General features: G+C 39.7%; 2 long non-coding RNA genes across 3 annotated transcripts in view; both read left to right on the top strand.

Moving 5' to 3' along the window:
- LOC310714967 overlaps positions 1 to 14,642 on the top strand; it is a 36,223-nt gene extending 21,581 nt beyond the window's left edge. For both annotated transcript variants that reach the window (XR_014530197.1, XR_014530198.1), the window contains exons 2-3: positions 7,792 to 8,000; positions 13,984 to 14,642. This is a non-coding gene — a long non-coding RNA (uncharacterized lncRNA). The remainder of the gene's footprint in view (positions 1 to 7,791; positions 8,001 to 13,983) is intronic.
- Positions 14,643 to 19,347: 4,705 nt separating this feature from the next.
- LOC310714964 overlaps positions 19,348 to 20,222 on the top strand; it is a 10,630-nt gene continuing 9,755 nt past the window's right edge. The window contains exon 1 of the long non-coding RNA XR_014530194.1: positions 19,348 to 19,741. This is a non-coding gene — a long non-coding RNA (uncharacterized lncRNA). The remainder of the gene's footprint in view (positions 19,742 to 20,222) is intronic.

Raw genomic sequence — 20,222 nt, 5'->3', positions numbered from 1 at the left:
GATAATCTCATTAACTAAATAAATGAAAAAAAAACACCTATCAACTAAACCTAAAATAAAAAAATTATAATATTTTTATGATTTATAATTTAATAAAAACCAGATCAATCACAAAAGCAGCTTGATATCTAAAACTATTTGATCAATTAAAAATAAAAGGAAAAAGGAAATGTAAACCAATCGGCTTCAATAAAGAGAGAAACTTTTACAAAAATGTAAAAATCTGAAAAAAAATTATGAAGGAAATTTATGTCATGCACGCAGTCATAAGCGCAATTTAAACAAAAAAAAATATTTTTTTGTATAAGCTACATACGTATTTGTCTTTTTACATTTTATTTTATTTGATTGTTTAGTGACAGTGGGGGGAAGGGTTTTCATTTTTGCCTATGAAAAAGTATTTTTTAGTTTTTTTAAAAGGCAAAATGATATAGTTATATGTCAAAGAGGTTTTTATATGAATTTATAACATTTTGGTGTAATAAATTAGTTCCTGTTATCGCTTACATTATAGCAGCTATAAACTCAAGAAATTATTAAATAGACTAAAACATGCAGCTTTTCATGTTACCAAGAAAACCACAAAAAAAATCCTCTTTCTTGAGGATGTTGGAAAACTCATTCAAAATGTCCTGACACTGGAGACTCCTTCCATTAATATGTCATCAACATCTCTTAATAGAAGACCTCACTGCTTTCTTTGTTAAGTAGCACATGGAGAAACCCAGTCCAAGCCCAGAACTGAGCAATTAAGGGTTAAAAGTCATGCTCAGGGGCCTTCAAGGCAAGTCTTTGGGTTTGAATTCACAATCTCGGAGTCATTAAGCCAAAACCTTGACCGCCGAGTCGCCGCTACACGTCTCAACTTCCAATCAATGACACACGTGTCAGTGTCGACCAATCAACTGTCCAGGTGAGATCACCAAGCAGCCAATAAACCTGGATCTATCAAAACGTCCTCTCATGACAACAGATACGCATATAATGGAGTCATTAGGCCATCTCCTTAAAAATTAATCACCGCTAACTCGATCAGCGCCATGCGCTAACCATCTTTAATGAACTCCCCGATCTTTGCTGATTGGTTTACGTGGACGAGTCCAATCAGCGCTCCCGGTCTAGCCACAGACCCTCGCATGACATCATCGCCATGCAATCGGCAGATCCCGAGTGGCGTTTTTTTGGCGATAACGTCAACCTATGGCGTGGCCGCTAATCTTGCTAACTATTCGTACGAGCATCGCTGAAAGAGCTCGTTAGAAAACGATTAACTGAGTTCAGGAGTATCGGGTTGAGCTTTGCGGCAGATTATGTCATGGTGTATTAGCATTCGGCAGATTAGCGTTTCCATTTATTTAATTTAATAAGCACAGACGTCCATGTTGCGTGTTTCAGTCTTTATTTAAAAATAACAAAATAACCTAACAAACAACTCATTCTTTTCATAAGAGTTTAAACGAGTGTCCAAACGGAGTCTCAAAGTGGTTTATGTAGTATTAAATTTTTGGTGAGAATCTTTACAGCTCCACACATTGTTGTTGAAAGCAGTGGTTAAAATGTTGATCTTCTGATCTGAAGGTTGTAGATCCCGGCATGAACCTCAAGCTGCCATTGCTGGGCACTTGAGCACAGCCCTCAACCCCATAACTGCTTGGATAAGGACTTACTGAATAGCGTCAATGTGAATGCAAATGTCATTGGGGAAAAATTCTTTCAAATCTGTTCTTCAGCAGACGTGGATTCAGTGTCAATTATATGACTGTAGGATGATCCTATAGTAAATAGGGGTGTTACTACAGGCTGGCACCGGGAAACTGGGAATTCTGGAACTAGGAGCTGTCAACCCTGGGGCGTCGCTAGTTGTTTGGAACCAGTGCAAGCTTGTTTTGAACCCCTTGCTATTAGTTATAATGGAGCAGTGGAGTGGTGCGCAATGAGCGTTTTCTGTTTATTAGAATGCCGATAGTGTGAGTGAAGGGAATTTCGCCACCATTACCAGTTAGGACGTCATGATCGTATCCTGTCTGGTCATGCGATTACATCATGGGTGCATCGTTTCGAAGAAACAGGAAAGAGCGGTGAGGGCTCCTCACGATAGCAACTCCATATTCAGCCTCGATATTCTCTGGTATGAGGGTCATTAAACACTACCTGGGGACTTCTTTTTTAAAGCTGATCCCGTCTCCACTGGACACGATCTTAACTGACACTGAAATTCCTTTTGTGCAATGCTAACATTATCACTATTCTTATAAATAGTGAACGCTCGCTGTGCATTACTCCGCTGATCCATTATACCTCACCACAAGGGGTTCAAAACCACCTTGCATTGGTCCAAACAATCGCTGAAGCCCCCAGGGTAAAAAAATTCCCAGTTCCAAAATTTCCCGTTTCCCAGCGTCTAAGGAAAAGAAATCCGATGTTTACAGCACTGGTATATTCTTTCTATAAAGATATACACTCCCAGCTTTTTGTTACCCCTAGTCGTTCTTAGTTGTGTTCCTTCAAGTGGTTTGTTTTAAATGTACCCCAGGTTTTGACAATTTTGGGGCAAACTTGGGGTCATGGAATAATTTTGCAGGAAAATTTAAACTTAAATTGATTTATATCCGTTGATTCATTTTAGGGATCATGGGATTGGAACAGTGGTTAAATAAGGCTCTGGGTTCCTGATCAAAAAGTCGGGGGTTTAAGCCCCAGTACCACCAAGCTGCCACTCTTGGGTCCTTGAACAAGGCCCTTAACCCTCTGTGGTCTAGAGGTGCTGTATCATCTCTGACCCAAGCTTCCTAACATCACTGGGATATGCAAAGAAAGAATTGCACTGCTGTAAAGTGCTTATGACATGTCAAAAGCTCTCAATTACCTTAAAGTTTGTCATGACTGATACCTTGACCAAGTCCTTGATCTGAAGGAGATCATTGACCTCAATGCTTTCACTGCTCGCTAGCAACAACAGCAACATACATGTTCCTGAGGTAAAGGATCAAAGTTTGAGCTCCAAACTCTGAGAAACTGGTTAATAATTTTTTGTTCATCCGGTATAGTTTCCAACCCCCTGCTTTCAGTTGTTTATCCAGGTTTTAGCAATGCTCTTAGCTCGCTTTTATCCTGTTCTGCATGTTAAATTATTTCCCTCAGCCATCTGAGTCCTGAGGACACTGAGGGAGAGATAGTTGGATTTACAGGTGAGATCTAGACAGTGTCTGTGAGCTGATTTACAGGCGATGAGGAATCAAACTGATCTCACGGTGATAAAAACAACAGGTTTTAGCGGTGCCAAGGGAGATTAGCATCCACACCCAGGGCTCAAGAGCTAACAGGAACAAGTGTTAGCTACAATTAGATTTTGAGAAAGCCCTAAATCTGGATGAGTCCCCCTTCAGATGGAGGTTCTGCTTCTCTTTTACGGTGCATCAGGTGCATCCTGACTGAAATAGCATTAACCATTAGCCAAACTGAAAAATTGCTAAACATTTTGCACTAATGGCTAATTATTACTCAAATAAGAAGCACAGCTGCACACGGCAGGTTTACAGGATTTATTCCTTTAGTTATGCACACCTCCGTGCTGTATAAGGATGGAAATCACACCTTACGGATCCAATCAATGCTTAAAAAAAAAAAGGAATGCTGCAATATACATGAGACTGAATAACAGCAAAATAAAAGAAAATGTGTTTTTGATTTAGTATCTAATTAAAAAAATCCCAGTAAGTTCATGTTGGAAAAGATCTAATATCCAGACAAAAACCCGGTGTTGAATGATGTGATGTGATGGACTTGATGGATGAGAGGATCTGAGGAACGCGGTGACAGATAAATTTGATTTAGCCAAATGAGAAATAAGAGAGAGTGAAAGAGAGAGTGCTGGGAAGAGAAAAAAAAAGGAAGACAGAAGGAGCGAGCTGCATCTGTATCGATATAAATCAATTATCAATCGATAGCACTTTTCAATTTGCATGAATTAAGGAGCACTGTGGAGCATCTTTTATTCTTGCTCTGTCCTCCGCTATGAGATGGATGAGGACCACTCTTTGTTCCTTCTTTTCTCTGTCTCTCAGTTCTTTTCTTCATGACCGTTTGTCTCTCTGAGCTTGGAGGTGTTTAAAAGGTGACATTGGTCCATGCAGGATGAGAGAAGACAACATTGGAATTGACAGTGAGAAGTGAAATTCAATTCATTTACACTGCTTTAAGTGAATAAGATCTGGCACAGAAGCCTTGTCCAACATCGTCCTGAATCGTCCGGCATCATCCCTCATCGTCCTGCATTGTCCTGCATCCTTCCTTATTGTCCCACATTGTCCTGCATTGTCTCTCATCATCCTGCAATGTTGCGCATCATTCTGCATTATCCTGTATCATCCCACCTCAACCTGCATTGTCCCCCATCATCCTGCATTGTCCCACATTGTCCTACATCATCCCTCATAGTCCCACACTGTCCTGCATTGTCTCCCATCATCCTGCATCGTCCTGCAACGTTGTGCTTCATGCTGCATTATCCAGTATCATCCCACCTCGTCCTGCATTGCCCTCCATTGTCCTGCATCGTCTCCCATTGTCCTGCATTGTCCCACATTATCCTGCATTGTCCCCCATCGTCCAGCATCGTCCTGCATTGTCCTGCATTGTTGAACATCATCCTGCATCCTCCCGCATTATTCTGAATTGTCCAAAATCGTCTTGCATCGTCCCCCTGAAACTAAAGAGTACAGTATAAACTAAAATCATATCTTAGAAAAAAAAGGACTAATCTAAATAAAAAATGATTGATTGGACTTTATCCCGAAATCAAGCTCTTAGTTTAGATCAAGATCATAACCTAGATATTAAAATACCAAAAACAATGTTCATAGTCCCAAACTTTTATAGGTATAGTTATAATTCAAAAACAAGTCATAATCTATAAATAATGAAATAGTATGAGCTAAAATAATTAAAATACAAAAGCATGATTTAGAAATGAACATTATAATCTAGAAATAAAACCTTAATCTAGAAAATAACCATGTTGGTCTCAGTCTATAAATTAAGGTCACATTTTAGATATTAAAGTCATAACTAGAAACAAAATATCATAGCCTGGAAATAAAGGGACTTATCTAGAAATAAAATCTATTCAAAATCAATATTTAAGTAATTTTCTAGATATTATAGTCATAGTTTACAATTAATGTTGCAATAGTGAAATAAAAGCTGCAGATTTAAGTCATAATCCAGAATTTGGTTTTTAATCCTGTAATCAAAATCCTGGTTCAGAATTAAAACTAATAATCCAGAAAGAAATACAGTGAACTAGAAATTAAAGTCATAGTCCAGAAATATAGATCACAATCATAAAAAGAAAAAAAGCTGTCATCAATAAATAAAGGACTTAGAATTAAAAAAAAAGTTGTAATAAAAAAGTAAATTTTTTTCTTTAAGTACTTATGAGGTTCCTCAGAGGTTCTTCTCTTTCTGAAAAGGAGCTTAAACGCTTAAAGAGATTTCTTAGAGCACTCTGGGTCGTTGCACTGGTAGAACCCTGCAGTAAATATTTTATGAGGTGTACACATCCTGTTCTTCACCCTGTTCCTCACCGTGTCCACCAAATCCAATCCAGTAATTTCTCTGAACCTTATATAATGATTAAAAGTAGCACTTACAATTTCCTTCCAGCTAAATGTGAAAGCATGCGGCAATGAAATACGTCCCCAAACTCACACTTGTCATCTGTGAATTGCAGGAGTCTATTGGGAGGAAGTGTGAGCCCAAGAACCTGTGTGTGTGTGTGTGTGTGTGTGTGTGTGTGTGTGTGTGTGTGTGTGTGTGTGTGTGTGTGTGTGTGTAGACATCAATTCTGGGGCGGTAATATTTGTGGGCGAGTGTGTTTACTCCGAGGCCCAGCTGCACTAATGTACTGTTAATCATGCTGCCTGTGTGACTGGCAGGGAGTTAAAGTGCACTTCCAGAGCATCGCTTATTACCACCTTCCACCATAAACACAAGTACATATACACACACACACACACACATACACACACGTGCGTGCGTGCATAGGCAAAGTTCATGTGTATATACACTTACACAATCACACATAAATACACATGCTCTGGTACACACACACACACACACACACACACACACACACACACAGTGCCCTGATGCAAGCGTAAATCAGATGGGTTGTGACACCAGAGACAAATGGCCAATAAAAGTGCCAGGGGTGTTAACACACATGTTTGGGGCACAATCAAATCAATTTCCTTTAAGTAGCCATAAACATGTTGTCTTTTAAAAGGCCCAAGCCGGGGCTCCATTATGCACCAGTTTCTCCAATCATGCCTGCCAGAACAAGGGTTCCTGCTGTGGCTTAAATCTCTCCTCGTCCATCCAAACCCCTTTTGAACGAAGTAAGAAGTACTACGAACCCGAGTTCGCAAAGACAGCGTCCCATAAATCACCGTTTCCCAAGAAGCTCCATGACAAAAACCAAAGGAACGAGAGCACAGGGGGGATCAGGGCTCAGCAGGAGGTCAAGGTCCAGAGATCGGCTTCTCTTTGACTCCAGGTTGCAGGACGCCCCGCAGGCCTCCAAGGACACAGAACAAGGAAACCACCTTGTGCTCATGTTCAAACACTTTATTGTGCCTCTAGACAAAGTTGCTTTCTGTTCGCAATACAAAAAAAAAAAATAAACTACATTCAGGGCAGCGTTCTTTTTTCCACATTATCATACCGGTTTTTGACTTGTTCCTCAGGAGGTGCAGGGAGGGAAAGCAAATGAAGGCGATGCCTCTCCTGCTGGGTGAGATTGTAATTGTAATTGACCAGAACAAGTCCTTACATATGAACCCTCTGTAAACTGCCCCCCCATCCCATACGAGCCGAGAGGGGGGGATCTGTTTCTTACTCGAGGGACCCGGCACTTTGAAGCAGACCCAGTTAATATTCAAACCCTCATTAAAAATGAATCAACGGGCTGTTAAAAAAACTAAAACCGGGTATATATGAGAAGCGAAATCCAGGCATTTATTTTTAATTATTCTTTATGTTTTAAATTTGTCCAGAATGCTCCCCCGGCCCCTGTTATAGGCAACTAAAGACACAAAAACGGTAAAATACCCATGTCGAGAGCAGTTGTAAATCCCAAATTGGGGCAATCTTTTGCTGGATTGGTCCAGAGAGACCGTGGTTCATTTCTCTTGTTGAAATATTCAAGAGCTTCTCATTGGCCTCAGAGGCACTGAGGAGGATCAGGTCGTGTTTGTTCACTTTCCACCAGCTCTTAGAGACCAAACTATAGAAAAGAAATGCACAAGGTTGGTTAGACGCTATTGCTGGATCTATGGATTGTCCCTGTGGTCGTGTCTGTCTGACCCTTTACCAAACACAATTTCTCTAATGTCATTTATGGACGAGGCCAAAGAAGCCGCTCTGTCATCGGGACTCAGTGAAAAGGCAAGAAACGAGGACTGACACATGACTGATTCGGAGATTTGTGCAATCAGACAGCTCAAGCTCCATCACTCATTTTGAAGAAACCTTCTGCTCGACCCAACCAACCAACCGCCCGGGTTCAGAGCGCGTCAAACTGGAAATTAATACATTATTAACTGGGCCATGAAGGGGGTCAGGGCAAATTTATCAAGACTAATCAAATCATGAACAGACTGGTTTTAAAACACGTGTGTAAATGTTCTTGCCTGTGTAAACCGAATGCTAAACATCTTTTATGACATTTTTAAAACTCGTTCATGAGTTTTTTATAAAGTTGTCCTTTCTAACCCCTTTCTCTTCCTGCAGGACATTTGCCCTAGAAAGTGCCCTATGAACCCATAACCTTGTTGACCACAGGGCCTCTCTCCAGCCTCAGGCCAAGCTGCCAAATTACACACCGAGCCGCTCAGCAAACGTGATCGATGGTCTTATTCATTGATGAAGTCGTAAGTGAACCTGAACGTATTCAGCCAACACTTCTGATCAGATGAAATGAAGCTGACCTTCATCACCAGGTAAGAACATGAAGCATCAAGAACCTGCCATTTTTTCCCACACACAGTGTTGTGTCATTAGCATATCGGTCATATACAGTATATTACACAACGTTGTGTTACTGAAGGAGAATATGTATTAATGCCATGGTGTGGTGAACTTAGTTACTTAAGTAGCAGTGAATGGAAAGATCAGATTTCGACAGACGACAAGGTCATGAGTTCAGATCCCAACCCCACCAAGTTGGGTCCCTGAGCAAGGCCCTTAACCCTTTAGCTGCTCAGATGTATGAATGGGATAAATGTTACTTTTTTTTAATCCCTTTATAGATACATTCAAAGTTCTGGAACATGCAATAAGTTAGATCTGATTTCTCTTTTGTTCTTCTCTCTTGATGTCACTAAGCCGAACATCTGTCCGAAACGCATCTATATTGAAGATGTTGAAACTAAAGACTCCTTCAATAGATGTTGCATAAACTCTGCTCGACCCTCGATGTACCATCCATCTGAAATGTGATCACTTTATATCTATGTTCTGGAACACTGACACTACAAGTTCTTGGTTCTCTTTTAAAGTTAATAAGAAAAAACAGTGTAAACACGTCTGTCCTGAAGATACCTGAAAGAAACCTTTACTGGTACAAAGCACTGATACTGGAGACTCCTTTCTTCCATAAATGTTACATAAATATCTCCTTAAAGAAAGTAGGATATTCTTCAAAAAAAGTTTATAAATCCCTGTGAAATAATCCTTTGAAATTTACTAGCCAGATCTATGATGGCTTTAGCTGATTGTTGGATCAGGAGTTTTGAAGCAGGCCGTCATTGCAGTATGAAAAGAATGATTGTGTTTAAACTGAAAAGCGAGGTCAGCCATCCTGCTTAACACCTGAGGCATGTTCAGATAACCATTACCCAGTCTCAGGACGCGGTACCACAAGCTGCGTTTTCCCACCTCCTGGCACGTGCCGGGTTCCATTTCTTTCTGCATGATTTCTCCAAAGTTAACACCACCCGTGTCAGCACCTTCTCCGACCCTCACCCACACGGGCCCTGTAGAGACCATGTAGGGCGTGTAGGGCACCACTGGGAGTGGATGAGTGGGCGAGGAGAGGGCACAGGCCTCAGTGTGTAGGCAGCCGGCGGGTTAATTTTTAACCAGCTCTTATCCGGACCCCAGACCCCCAGTGCTTGTTAAGACAGGCGTGATGGATGGGTTCAGTCATTGTGGCCAGTGTTGGGACTCTGGTTTGTAGAGCTGTAGGCCTCTTGTTAATCTGATCTTTCCATCCAGAACAGACAGCTGAGTAAAGCGCAGACAAACAATAAGGTTTTTTGTTTTGTTTTTTTGTTTTTTAGTCTGAACAAAATAAACAATTATTATTTTATCTTTTATACAATTTAGCATGAGTTCATTATCTTCAATAGCTTCCCATTTAAGATCAAGTCACCATCTGGATCAGCGTCCAACATCTGATTTGAAATTTCTTTGAACAGATATCCAGATTTAAAGATTATTATTCCACTTAAGAGTCTTGTATAACAGATGTTGTTCCTTAACAGCTTTACAGAAATTAATAGATTGTAAATATACATTTTGTGTCAAAACATTTGTCCCTAATAAGCGATTTAGTGGCAACTGTAGCAAAGAAGAACTCCCTGAGATGATATAAGAAAGAACCCTTGAGAAGAACCAGACTCAGAAGGGAACCTCATCCACCAAATGTCCATTCATTCATTATAGATCTAACTGAGGAGACCGATGAGTTTCCTCTTTCAGAATTCCTCTGGTACAAAAGTTCTTACTGGACACATTTAGTAATGAAATTACAATTAACAATTTTTAATGTAGCAACATTAAAGGTGTTCAGTAAAAACGTTGTCCTCATCGGCTGCGGGACTCGTCATGATATTGATGAAAAATGAACTCGTCACATGCTCGGACCAAAAAAATGGTAAAACAGATGCACGTGTGCAAGAGTCTCACGTCAGCTTGAAGAACAGCACGTTTTCTTTTGTACTTTTAGTGCATAGAAAGAACATCACTTATAATCTTATACTCCAGTAATCATGTTAGTTCTCACTCTCCAGTGTTCTGTACTGTTGAAAGATTTATGATCAAACTCTTGATGTCACCCAAATGAGGATGGGTTCCCCTTTTGAGTCTGGTTCCTCTCAAGGTTTCTTCCTCATAACATCTAAGGGAGTTGAAATGGTTCTACCTGGAGCTTTTTGTAGAAGAGAAAACACTGCTGTAGTGATTGATGTAGAACTATTATTCATGCTTCATTTATACGTTAGAAAAACTAAAAAAACTAAAACTTTATAGACAAAAGTGTTTGGACACCTGCCTTTTCCAGACATACTGTATGTTATTTTTTTCTCAAACTGTCTCATTAAATTTTCCCTTCACTTCACAACCCAAACCTGACGATGACGATGTCCCTGTGCACAAAGACATGGGTTGGAAGATGTGGAAGATCTCCTGCTATAAACCCTATTGAACACCATTGGGATGAATGTGATTAATTACTAACACCCTTGTAGCTGAATGAATCTCCAAAAAAATCTAGAAGAACAGAAGACTGGAGCTCATTATAACAGCGAATGGAGTCTCAATCTGGAATGGAAACCTGTTTTCAGGTTTCCACAAACATTTGTCCATATCGTGTGCATTCCAGTCATCTGTAGCCTCAGAAAGCCGTAAGCTGTGTTTCATTCGTAGCAGAAAATGAACTCAATCGAATTGTAATGAAGTGTGAACTCGGACTTGTACAATAATTAGGGGTCGTAATGCCTCCCGGGTGTGTATGCACGTGTGCACCTGCATCGTGAAATGTGTGTGTGTGTATATATGTATAGGATAGAAATGAAATGAGAGAAGAGAGAGAGAGAAAGAATGAATAAGAGAAAGAGAAAGAGCGCTACACCTCTTTCACTTCATTTTCGAAAAATCCCGCGCGGACTCATCCATCACGGCAGCCTAAACCCGCGGCTGACACGGGGTTAACAACTTGACATAGACATGGAGCAGTGCATGGCTTCAGAGCACAGGGAGGGAGAGAGGAATGGAGAGAGGGATAGAGAGAAGGAGTGAGTGTGTGATGTGATGGAGGTGGGGACGGAAGGAGAGGTTTATAAACCTGAATTCTGGCCTCTGAACAAATATCGGAGGAACTTTTTTTTTTTGTTTTTTTATGACAATTAGCAGAAAGACACAGAGAGAGAGAGAGAGAGAGAGAGGTGAATGAAAGTGAGCTGCGGAGGAATAAACACGTCTCTTTCACCTTAATACGAGTCCCCTTGGCGTTAGCGTGAACGATGGCGCCGAGAGCAGGCCCCGGTTTTTAATTGCACTTAAAGCCGAATGGCAGAACATCAATCTTGATGAGTGGATCTGCATCCCTGCTCTCCCAGACCAATCTATCACCATCCATACACACACACACACACACACACACACACACACACACACACACACACACACACACATACACATACAAATTACACAGACCCCATCTGCACATTTCCGTGGTACTCACTCCCTCCTTAAAAGAAAAAAACCCCAGAGTCGGTGCAGACACTAACACGGTACACAGTACACACTAGTGCTGATAATTTATCCCACACACACACACACACACACACACACACACACACACACACACACACACACACACACCAGTTTTTGGAGAGAGCTATGAGTTTAAGGGGATGATGTCACAGTGATGTAATGCGGTGCAGTTTTTGCACTCGGTGGTGCACTTCCACGGTGATGAGCGTGACAACCTGCTCGAGTGTTTAACTACCGCCGCACTGGCACGATGCAAAGCCGAGCCCGACGTTTCAGACACTCTGCATGTGTGTGGTGTGTGTGTGTGTGTGTGTGTGTTAGTGTGTGTGTGTGTGTGTTCCAGATATCAGGAGAGGCAAAAGAAAAAAATTCTAGGATGCATCCATGAAAGTGAAAAGTTTCCTGGAGATGCACATAGAAAGCTGGTAGTGATGATGTAATTGAAATAAATGGGTCAATGTTAAAAAAAAAGAAAGAAATAAACTACGATAAATAAATATGCAATCATTTGTTTTAAATAGTTGTTTTTTTTTTTATCACTAACACGAATGAATTTCTATTTCGCAATAACGCAAACATGGAAGATTCATTCATTTTTCTCCTTTTGGATCAGGAATCGTCACTAAATCTGTAAATCTCTAAATTGTTTCTATAAATGCGTTGTTTGTTTGTTTGCTTTGTAAAAAAAAAAACCCCACAAACCAATAGCATCATTTAATGAGTCATTTTCGATTGCTTAGTTTTAGACAATGAAACTCAGAGACACGTGTCACGTCACGTGACTTTTCACGCATTTATAGATTTGATCATGTACGTGAGAACGTGGACGGACTTGTTCTATTCGATGTATCTATGAATGGTTTGATAGAATTGTGTAATTCTTCGTGCAAGAAAAAGTGCAATTGTTAAAAAATAGTGTTTATGTAAACAAAACAATGTGCGTTTTACAAACAAATTTCTTTTTTTGTGTGTGTAAAGTTTACAAATGAAGTGATGTTTACAAAAATGGGGTGAATGTACAATTTTCAAACAAAACACAAATGTGTATATACAGTTTACAAACAAGAATGCATGTGTAAACTTTACAAGAGACTATTTGAAGGTTTACAAATATAAATACACGTATGTAAAGTTTAGACTTAAGAATAGATGTGTAGATTTGACGAATGAAATTATGTGTATGATAGTTTACAAAAAAACTACAGGTTTGTACAGTTTACAAGCAAAAATATATATGTGTAAACTTTACAAGTGGAACTATGTGTTTGACAGTTTACAGACAAAACTCTATATGTGTAAAGTTTACAAGTCGAATTGCGAATACGTACATTTTACAAACAAAACTATGTGACAGGTTAGAAATAAAAGTATATATTTAAAGCTTTTTAAACAAAACTATACATATGTACAGGTTACAAACAAAACTACGGATGTGTAAAGTTTACAAACATCACTATGCGAATGTACGTGACTGGTACTAAACATAGTCAGTTTTTTTTCTTCCCTCATAAGGAATGAAGAGAAACCCCTCAGTGATCTGTCATTAATAATCTCTCAGGAGAAACCCGGCGCACGTGTCCGTTCACGCCGCTGTAAATGTCATTACAATGCTACGTTTTCGCGCACTCGTTGTTTGGCACCGGTTCCTGGCAGACGCTTGCAGCTCTTCCATCTGTGCAGAGCGTAAAAGCGTTCATTACATTCTCCAGATTAACTCCAGCTCCGGTGTGTGTGTGTGTGTGTGTGTGTGTGTCTACGTCTTCGCTACTACACTTCATAACCTTCATTTTCATTCATTCACGCCATTTCATTCTGTTTATTTTCAGCATGAGCCACAGGAAAATAGGATACACTCCACCGCCAAAAGTAATGGGACACTGACTTTTCCAGCCCCATGTGGAATGGGATGTTCAAAAAGCACCGCCTACACCTACATGCCTAGGTGTCCACATTCTTTTGGCCATATAGTGTTTACAGAACATTCATGAATATTTTGTTTCAAACAGTTTTTGTTTGCACTCAACAACTCAACTGTAAGACAATCTAACACACACACACACACACACACACACCACACCACACACACACACACACTAAATTAAAAACACTGCATTTCTGAACTAATTACTGAATTATTGTGTGTGTGTGTGTGTGTGTGTGTGTGTGTGTGTGTGTGTGTGTGTGTGTGTGTGTGTGTGTGTGATACCCCATAACAGCACATCCATTTTTATCCATTAAAAGTTACATTTAATATCTTTAACAGGACTTTGGTAAAAACCAAATCAGTTCCCGTTCCCTTTTATGTTATAGCAGCTACAAACACTCGTTCCCTTACAAGTCTTTCTCTTAATTCTGTTGAAGATAAAAAAAAAAATGTCACTTCTTTACCAATGAAGCCATGCTAAATAACCACATTTTCTCTAACAGAAAACTGTATGAAGTCCACATCCTTCCAACGAGCTGTTACTGTGAAAACAATAAGATCGTCCCAACCAATCAGAATCCAGGAAGTTTACTAATAGAAATAATGCACTGAATGTTGAAGGCCCTGAAGCTCTGCAGGCCCAGAGTAAGAGAAAGAGGGAGAGAGAAGGTGTAGAGGATGTGAAATGAGAAGAGGATGAGGGAGTGGAGCAGTGGGTGGAGAACTGGGGCTAAGGACCTGCTCTAGTCAGCTCTTTCCAATGGAGGGAACATGACGGAGTGGACAGCTTCTATGGGCTCGGCTCAATGGAGCTGCTTCCCCTTTACATGATAACTTTGATCCCCGGCGCTTCACACACCACTCAGCAATATTGTCTAACAGCGCCGGGTTAATACTTTAACCAGCGCACGGCATGAGGCTGATAGAGTGTGTGTGTGTGTGTGTGTGTGTGTGTGTGTGTGTGTGTGTGTGTATGTGGGGAGTCTGCATCTCAATCAGCTGACATTCCAGAGCTAACAGGAGAAAGACGACCGTTCATCAGGACAGAGCGAGAAAAGGAAATTCATCAGCGTTTCTTCTACACAGAAGTCGAAACCCCATTCCTGAGTTCATAACTTACAACAATGATATGCATTTTATTGATATAAATTATATACAATTATGGGTGAAAATTGTCTAATGTAAAAATCTTAAAATAGGCGAAAATTGTTTGAAAAAATGCATATAAACAAAAAATGTGTAAAAATATTACATACAGGTGAAAAAAAAGCATTTAGGCAAAAAATTTGTAGAAAAGCCTACAGATGAAGGTCATAAAAAAAAAATTAAAAAAAGCGCATAAGTGAAAATAGTAAAACATGCGAATAGGTAAAAATCAGAAAATGTATTATTGAGAAAATAATGTGTTTAACTGAAAATCATATAAAATGTACAATCGAAAATCTTTAAATGTGTTTAAGTGAAAGTCATAAAATGTGAAAAAAGCGTATTTTGGTGAGAATCAAAAAATACCTCGAATTTTGGTAATTTTACACCACAAGATGAATGGGAATAAAGCTACAATCTGATTCTAATCCAAAAATCCCAAACAACGCAATTAAAAACTGTAGTAAAATTGTAAATTGTTTGCTGATTTTAGAATAAAGAACAAAATGCTATGAATCTGAACAATTGTGCATCTAAACAATGTTTCAATTGAAACATAAATAATGTGTGTGTTGGAATGTGTTGGTCATGTTGGAGAAAAATGTGCGTTCTCTACTCTAATCTAATCCAATCTAATCTAATCTTATGTTTGAAAAGTTAGAAAATCAGTAAAAGGACACACTTGCATACGAAAAGAAGAAGTTATAACGAGGTAAGGTGATGCTCGCTAATATGAATTAAAGTTATAAAAAACTTAAAAAAAAGGATAATTTCCTTTGATCTAAATATATAGAAATCTTTTCAAATCAGCAAGAATGTCATTAATAGTGTATTATTGTAGATCTGCTTTACATTTACGGCATTTATCAGACGCCCTTATCCAGAACGACGTTCAAAAGTGCTTTACGTCTCAAGTAATGAATAAATCTACACTGTACACGAGATTACAAACTTAATATAAATATAACTCTTGAATTCTATAAACTTGGAAAGTGTTTCAGGAAGATGAAGGTCTTCATCTTCGCTTGAAGATAGTCAGGGACTCTGCTGTACGGACATCTAGGAGAAGTTCATTCCACCACCTCGGTGCCAGAACAGAGAAGAGCCTTAAAGTGTACTTACCTCTCATGATTTGAGAGGTCATGATTACCTTTACATTACATGGGTTGGAGTGGAAGATCTCCTGCTGTAGAGCTCCAACCCTATTAAACATGAATGGATGTGAACTGCACCCCAGGAACCTTCTCAACTTCTCTCCCACATCAGTACCTGACTTTACTCACACCCTTGTGGGGAAGAGAATCTGCAGAAAATCTCCTTAAAATCAAGTAGAACATCTTCCCAGAAGAGTGGAGTTTATTATAAGAGGGATCAGTGGATAGATAGATAGATAGATAGATAGATAGATAGATAGATAGATAGATAGATAGATAGATAGATAGATAGATAGATAGATAGATAGATAGATAGATAGATAGATAGATAGATAGATAGATAGATAGATTGATGAGATGGAATCACTCATCAAGTGTGTGACAGCGGGGGGAAATCCTCACTTCCTGAAGATGACAGCGTACACAATGGCCGATTTGGTCGTCCGATTAGACCAGGTTAATGATTGCGTACCAACAGCTGAGCTACGGGATACAGAGACGTGAAGAGAGGGAGGCAAAAAGGGAGGGAGGGAGGGAGAGATGGATGGAGGGAGGGAGAGATGGAGACTATCAATTACATCCACTTAAAACACCATTACATCCAAATTAGTCTTTTATGGCTTTTCTGTCACAGCTTTGAAGCAGCGTTTCTGGGAAAAAAAATGCTGCTCCGTGCATTTTCAGTTTTAATGTATAGTCCTACTGTATGTTGCGTGTGAAAGTTTGTACACCCCTTGATTTCTGGGTTTTCCATTCGCAATGAAAGTTTGTAGGGAATTTCCAGTTCAATGATTCAAATCCAGAAGTGTTTCATAGCTTCAGCATCTGCCTCATATTTTTATTATCTGATGCTGCTTTAATTAATCTGAAACACGCTTTCAGACAGCACACGGAAATATGGAAATAAAACAAACAAATAATTTGAATATATATCTCTCATTAAGAATATATGGAAGATGAGCTCTAGGTCTCTGTCATAACCACATCCATTCCTTTCTGTCTTATTCTTTATATATATATATATATATATATATACTTTTTTTTATACTTTTTTTATAATTTAATTTAATTAAATTTAATTAATTAATTTTTTTAATTTTTACTTTTTTTTTTCTTTTTTTCCAGATACATGTTGGACAGTCGTAAAAAGCATTTCACTATGTCACTCTGTGTGTGTGACAAAATAAAATGAATGTTTTTTTATTTGATTTGAGCTTTAACTTTTTTTGTAGTAAATAATATAGTTATAATAATAATTATGTTAGTAATATTTTTGTATACAGCTAAAAAAACAACAACAACAAAAAAAACAGGTCCTCATGCTGATACAAACGGTGCGTAAACACCGCTTTTCATTCTCGAGCACCTCCTGCATGAGTTTTTTATTTTTTCATTTTTTAATGACCCACATGTTACACGGTAATGAAGTGACCAGCGAGGACGGAGTTAACTAGCGTAACAAAGTCGTGGTATCAGCATTATTCCATGACCCGTGTATGAAACGTTATTGCTAATCCAGGTGATCAGCCAATCAAATCAGAGGTCTGGATCACATGATGGTGCACAAATAAACCTTCGCCCTCCGGAGATGAGCGATCCAAGATGGAGGGCGGTAAGGTTGGATGAGCAAGTGCTCAACAAGGTCAAAGTCAATCGGCCTGAATATTATTAACCATGAGCGTGAAAAACACGGCTAATACACGAAGAGGGAACAGCGCTGGAACGTTCTGTCACAAAGCACACCTGTGTAATTAAATATAATTAATGTTGAGCTCTGGATTCTGATTGGTCGGATCTTATTGGCTCGGATATTAAAGCAGCTTTAAATTGCAGGGTTTCATTTGTAGTAAAAAGTTATCATAAACGATTTTTTAAACTGTTGAAGAAGTACATTTTTACGTTCAGTGAGGGAGTCTTCAGTGTCAGAGGTTATGCTGTAGCTAATATTTTCAGGTTAGAGGAGTTTTAGGTTTCTTTGAGGTTCTTTTTTGGAGAAACTAATAGTGCTTATGATGTTTCTAGCTGCAATAGGTTTGTTTCTAACATCTTAAATGTAACTACAAATGGATAAAAAGTATTTGAATATAGAAAGAATGTATTGTGGTATACACCTGATTACAAGCAGAACCGATTCCTGGGATTCCATGACCAGCGTAGGACATGTTTTTATCCCTTTCCACCCTCCTGCTGAGTTTCTGCCCCTCATTACTGCCCCCCCCCCCTCCACCCACCCTTCTATCACCGATCAATGATTAACTGCAGTCGCTGATCAATGATTCTGCTGACTCTGATACATCAGAGGAGTCTTGCAGCTGCCATGTATAGGAAGCTTCCAGTCTTTGCAGCGAGTGACGGAGCACATCCTATTCTGTCAACCCTGCCCCGCCTCCCCCTCTCCTTCTGCCCTAGTCAGGGTGGGCTGAGTGATGGGGCGCCCGGGCGGCCCTGGTCCTCGCCTGCGTGGGCGTTGGAATGGACGCTCAGGTTCCTCACACTGAAGGATGAAGAGATACGTTGGAGGGGGAAAAGGGATTCTCAGGGATTCTCTTAAACTTTCTCATGACCTGTTTCATGTTTCAGAAAGAAGATCAGAAGCGTGACAGAGCAAAGATCGACCAAGAGACACAGACAGACAGACAGACAGACAGACAGACAGACAGACAGACAGACAGACAGACAGACAGACAGACAGACAGATAGATAGATAGATAGATAGATAGATAGATAGATAGATAGATAGATAGATAGATAGATAGATAGATAGATAGAAAGACTACGACACATTGACAGAGAGAGAGTGGGGGAGACAGACAGAAAGACAGAAAAAAGACAGACACAGAGAGAGACAGATAGAAAGGCAGACAGACAGACAGACAGACAGACAGACAGACAGACAGACAGACAGACAGAGAAAGACAGACAGACAGACAGACAGACAGACAGACAGACAGACAGACAGACAGACAGACAGACGGACAAGGAAAAAAGACAGAAGGCCAGAGAGCAACCATTAGACACAATAACAGAGAGAGAGAGGGAGAGAGAGAGAGAGAGAGAGGAGAGAGAGAGAGAGAGAGAGAGAGAGAGAGAGAGAGAGAGAGAGAGAGAGAGAGAGAGAGATATTAAAGCTTTGCCAGGAGACAATTTTTTTTTTTATTATAGTTTGCATGTAATTCAGAGCAGGGAGACGTTTGTAGGGAGACGGTGTACGATGTGTCTGATCATTTGAGTCGCATAAACTCCATCTGAGATCTGAGGTATACAGGAATATGTCATTCATTACACAACCAAAACCCTGTTTTATTCTTCTAACACTGCAGCAATTTGACACTGATTACTGATTTATTGCTCTTTTTATCCGTTTTCAGTTACATTTAATGTTTCGGCTTGCACATTGCTGGGAAACTGCACAGAAAAAAAGGATCAAATATTTATAGACTACTACTTTTTTTACTTTATTTATCCTTTTATAGATACATTAAATGCTCTGTAACGACGGCAAAACGCATTAGTACTCATTCACTCATTCGTAAAAAATCGTCTTGAGAAGTACGACTGCTTCTCCCCCTGACTGCTACTAAGCGCTGACACTGGAGACTCCTTCCATAAATGTTAAAAAAGATCTGCCCCTATGCTACTATGGAACTGATGGTGTATTAGAACGGAATATATATTTTTCTCCCACTTGTGTTATAGGATTAACCTGCCCTTTGACTGCCCCTTGTGGCACAAATCAGTACTGCACCCTCTGTGATCCATCAGACACCAGCACTTGCTCCCAAAAAAAAAAACTGTGCATGGGCAGAATTGGATTGGACCCAGACGAGCATCGAGTGTAAGATTACCGCTTCCTCTCAGGCTCGGGGCAGATAAAACCTGACACACATGCTGATTCTGTTCACCTTCGTGTTCTTGAAGGACACGAGCTGCTTGTCTGATTGCTCTTAACCAGGAAACTACAGTTAGACTGAGAATGGCATGTGTGTGTGTGTGTGTGTGTGTGTGTGTGTGTGTGTGTGTGTGTGTGTGTGTGTGTGTGTGTGTGTCTGATACATCAGACACAGGATATCAAATCGCAGGTATCTGTTATTGAGCTGGTTTAGATACGTTATCACTACATCTGTAACATTCATGGAAGGAGTCTCCAGTGTCAGGTGTGAACCATTTGTTTTACATTTTATCATCATGAAGAAGAAACGAGTGTTTATCGCTGCTATAAAGTACAGAATGGAGAACAGGAACGCACACAGCTGATGTTTCTGAGCTGTAATTAGATGAAGTAGAAATGTTAATAAACTCTTTATAGATCAAATTAAACTTTTCTATACAGCAAAACGAGAACTGTGTGAAATCTGTGACATAAAAGAAGTGTGTGTGTGTGTGTGTGTGTGTGTGTGTGTGTGTGTGTGTGTGTGTGTGTGTGTGTGTGTGTGTGTGTTGTG

Source organism: Silurus aristotelis, assembly GCF_946808225.1.
Source record: "Silurus aristotelis genome assembly, chromosome: 19".
Lineage (NCBI taxonomy): Eukaryota > Metazoa > Chordata > Actinopteri > Siluriformes > Siluridae > Silurus > Silurus aristotelis.
Note: the sequence above shows the minus strand (reverse complement) of the source record. Positions and strands in the feature narration are given on the sequence as shown.